Below are 3853 nucleotides of genomic sequence, written 5' to 3' on the forward strand. Positions count from 1 at the left end.
TCCTGATGATAAGAGGAACCACAGCCATCCCGCTCTTTGTCCGTCTCTTCCGCATTGCATCGGCTTGTTTCTAAACAAAGATTTTAGTAGGTGGAGGAGGAAATGAGAAGAGTTTAGGCATGAGGTTACTGGGCCATGCTCTGCTCCCGTCTCTCAGGTCACTCGGTCTGCGTGTCCCTGTGCAGCCCCGGGTCGCTCCTGGCAACATGGAGTGCAAGCAAGTCTGTGAAGGGGGGACCGCGGTGTGAGCTCAGGGCTGGCCGTGCCCTTCTCCGGCAACCCCCATCCCCTGGCAGAGCAGCTGCCCTGGGCTGGAGGAACTCAGGGGATGGGGACTTAGGGGCCAGCAGTGGCCTGGCCCCGCTGTCGTGGAAGGGCGAGCAGCCCAGGAGCATCCCCGGGTGGGAGGCAGCACGGTGGGGAGCGGCTCTTCCTCCTTAGAGGTTAAGCGAAGGCTTTGAGGAAGCAGCTGAGGTTTGTAGATGTTATGTCACAGCTCTGCGCGCCTTCGGGGCTTTGCTTCCTGGAGTGCGGCTGCTGCATTTCCAGCCCGTCACCCTTCCCTGGCCTCTTGCACGCAGAGCCCCGGCGTGACGCAGGCTTCCAGGCACTCGACTCCGTGCGGGGTCAGGCAGAGGCCAGGCAGGGCTGGCCCAGAGCTCTGTGTAGAAAACCGCGTGAACACACACCCTGTCCCCTTTCTTTCCACTGCCTGGCAAGGAGCAGTCCCGGCTCTGCATCCCAGCCAGCATCCCCTGCATCCCAGGCATCACCCCTGGGTCTCGGTGCTGAGATGCTTGCTCCTGGGGAGGGCTGCTCGGGGGCTTGGCTCCTGCCCTGGCCACCCTGTGCAGCTTGGGGGTGCAAAGCAGGGAGGGATTTTGTCCCTGGCTGCCCAGTTTCCGAGCTGTTAATGGTTACCACTGTTTGTTACCTTCTACCTGCAGCCACAGGAGATGGTTTCACCTCTTTCTGCCAGCTGGTGGTGATTGCTGCCTAACACTGGGGCTGGGGCTTTGAGAAGATGATTACACCTGTAAGTGCATTGTACTGTGAGGTGTCTGTGACTGGGGGCAGCCCTGTGCAGGGCCATAACTTTTGTGGCCATCCTATGGGCATCCCTGAATGCCCAAGCCCAGGCTCTGCGTGGGACCTGGCCCCTCTCCCAGCTGCTGCTCTTTGCCAGGCGGTGGCAGTTGGAGGACACAGCCCCTCGGGCACCTTGCCAGGGTTGGACACCCCTGTATCCATGGTGTCTGTGCCACAGGTTCCCAGTGCTACCAGTTCAGCCTCTGCCAAGGTGCCTGTCCCTGCCAGCAGGCTGGGCTGCGCTGGGAGCAGCCGTCCCGGGCTGGGACACAGGTGATGCACCGTCCATTGCACATCTGCGGGAGCTCCTCTGCTTTCTCCCCCAGAACCAGTAGAACCGGCAGGTGAGGAGCGGTGCCTGGCCTTGCTGCAGCATGGGTGCTGAGGTGGCTGTGTCACCAGGAGAGGAGGGGACAGGCAGGACATGCCAGGCTCCAGTGCACGCCAGGCTCTGCTGCGGCAGCTCCCACCTGGGCTGGCTGTGAACAGCTCCTGCGGCACGGTGCTGGAAGATGGACCCCCGGGCGGGTGAGTAGGTGTTTTTTTTTCTCCCCTTTGGGGGCAGAGGTGGGATGTTTGGTGGCACGGGCAGTGGCTTGGTAACCCTCCCCTCCTCTTGGCTCTCTGTGGAGCTGGGGCTCGGGGCTCAGCTGCTGCTGTGGCTCTGGCTGGAGCAGTGCTGCTCGGAGGCACCTCGCTGGGATGCGGGGATGTCTGCTCCCGAGGGCGTCGGGGCACGGAGCACCTCCCATGCGTGGCACGGGACAGGAGCTGGGCACGAAGCCGTCATCCTCCCACCGGCAGTAGGCGTGGGAGAGGGCAGTTTCGGCAGCCGGCTGATTCAGGGAGGCTCTTGCACCACGCTCCTCCTTCCCACAGATCTCTCTGCGTGAGTCACTCCTGCAGCAGCCTCCCCGACCTCACCCACGCCAGCCCATGCTGGGACCTGGGGTCCCGCAGCTCCCAGCCCACCCCTGGCCCAGCAGAAGCAGGGTGCACTGGCTGCCCGCATCTCCTGGTCTCCCGAGCCCAGCAGCAGGGAAGGGCAGGCTGGTCCTGCTCATCCAACTGGGGAGCTGGTGGCGCGATGCTCGGCATCTCCCGGGTTCTTGTTGGATCCCGTCGGGTGAAGCAAGTGCTGCAGGGTGACCTGGGACCTTGCTCCCTATGTAAACACTGTGACCACAGGGGAAATGTTCTCATTGCACCGGCATCTGTCTAAATTTAGCTGCTGTTAGGTCATCCTTTTCCGCTGCCTCCTCACTCCAGGTGCTCAAGGCATGACACTGCTCTCTGCACCCGGCACCTGCCCCAAGGGCTGCAGGGCTGGCCTCGCTCCAGGGCAGTGGCCAAACCTTCTGTCCCCTCCTGGCCACAGCAGCCCCCAGAACTGTGCCCATCACCAGCCTGCCTGCGCTTTGCTAATGGGCCACACTGGGACTGACTGGGCAGTTTACTGGTCGGGGGGGATGCTGGGGTGTGGGTGAATATGCAAGAGGCTGTGGTGCCCAGGTGATGGGCTCACGGAGAAGGGTCCAGGGTAGTGTTTGCAGAGGGGTTTGAGAGAGCAGAAGCTGGTGGCAGCTGGAGAGAGGTGTGATGAGCAAGCCCAGGGCTGTTCATTGCCCAAGCTGTGCTCTGTGCAGCAGGGAACCTGCTGTCAGCAGGGAAACAGCTACTCATCGGCTGTGCGGTGCCTGGGCATGTCGGTGTCCCCTTGACAAAGCCGGCAGCGTTGGGCTTCGCCACACCCCACAAGGACGGAGGGGCGCAGTGCTGGCACAGAGGCCATGCACAGCCCTTGTCACTGGTGCCAGCCTGGCGGCAGCAGTAAAATGCTGCTTGCCCTGAGTGATGCATCCTCTAGAGGGAACTGCCTGTCCAGAAATGGGTCTGTGCCGCTGTGCAGGGACGCTGTGGGACAGGGCAGGCTGTGGCGCTGCAGGGCACAGGGACAGCCAGCATCAGTGCCACCACTGTGGCACCTTCCAGCACGGGGCTTAGGGGCTAGCAAAAAATCTCTATGCCACAATGCTCACCAGCCTTGCACAGGGTAGAGGGACACATCCCAGTCCCACAGCGGTCCTGTCCCCCACCCAGGGGATGATCAGGACCCCCAGCCTCCCAGGGGCGTGTGTACAGAGCCTCTTCTCCCTCTGCTTTACAGGGCAAGAGCCCGTCAACGCACTGGCGGTTGTCTTGGGTGTGGGGCTGGCCTTGCTGATGCTGGTGCTGTTCGGCTACGCCTTCGTGCGGTGGTACCAGAGGGGCTGGTGTCGGCGCCGTGAGTACGGGTGGGGTGGTGCAACGGGCAGCAGCGGGCAGGGAGGGCTGCACAGAGGCTGAGGAGGAGGATGCACAGTGACGTCCCAGTGCGGATGGCTGTCCCGCTGGCTGTCCAGACCATCCCCATGCTGCTGAGCAGAACAGCCCATCCCCACGCTGCTGTGCAGACTCATAGCAAAGTGAAGGTGAGTTCATGGCGCTCTGATACCTCCTTCCTGCCTCCCCAGGGCCCGGCTTCATCTTCAACCTCTACCACACCGGGTGAGTGGGGCTGTGTGGGGACCTGGGGCGGGCTGGGTGCTCCCTCTGCTCGGGGCTGAGGTGTCACAAACCCTCGCCAGTCCCAAGCCCACCAAGTTCTGTGCTGCCTGCCTGGGACAGAGATGCCCTGGGGAGCCCTGGCTGCAGGCTGGTAGGGACTGGAGGGGGAAAGACAGCTTAGTAAAACCTCTGTCTTCCTGGCAGCGGGCTTGGGTGC

The sequence above is a fragment of the Pterocles gutturalis genome, unplaced genomic scaffold, assembly GCF_000699245.1.
Source record: "Pterocles gutturalis isolate BGI_N339 unplaced genomic scaffold, ASM69924v1 scaffold20026, whole genome shotgun sequence".
NCBI classification, from domain to species: Eukaryota; Metazoa; Chordata; class Aves; order Pterocliformes; family Pteroclidae; genus Pterocles; species Pterocles gutturalis.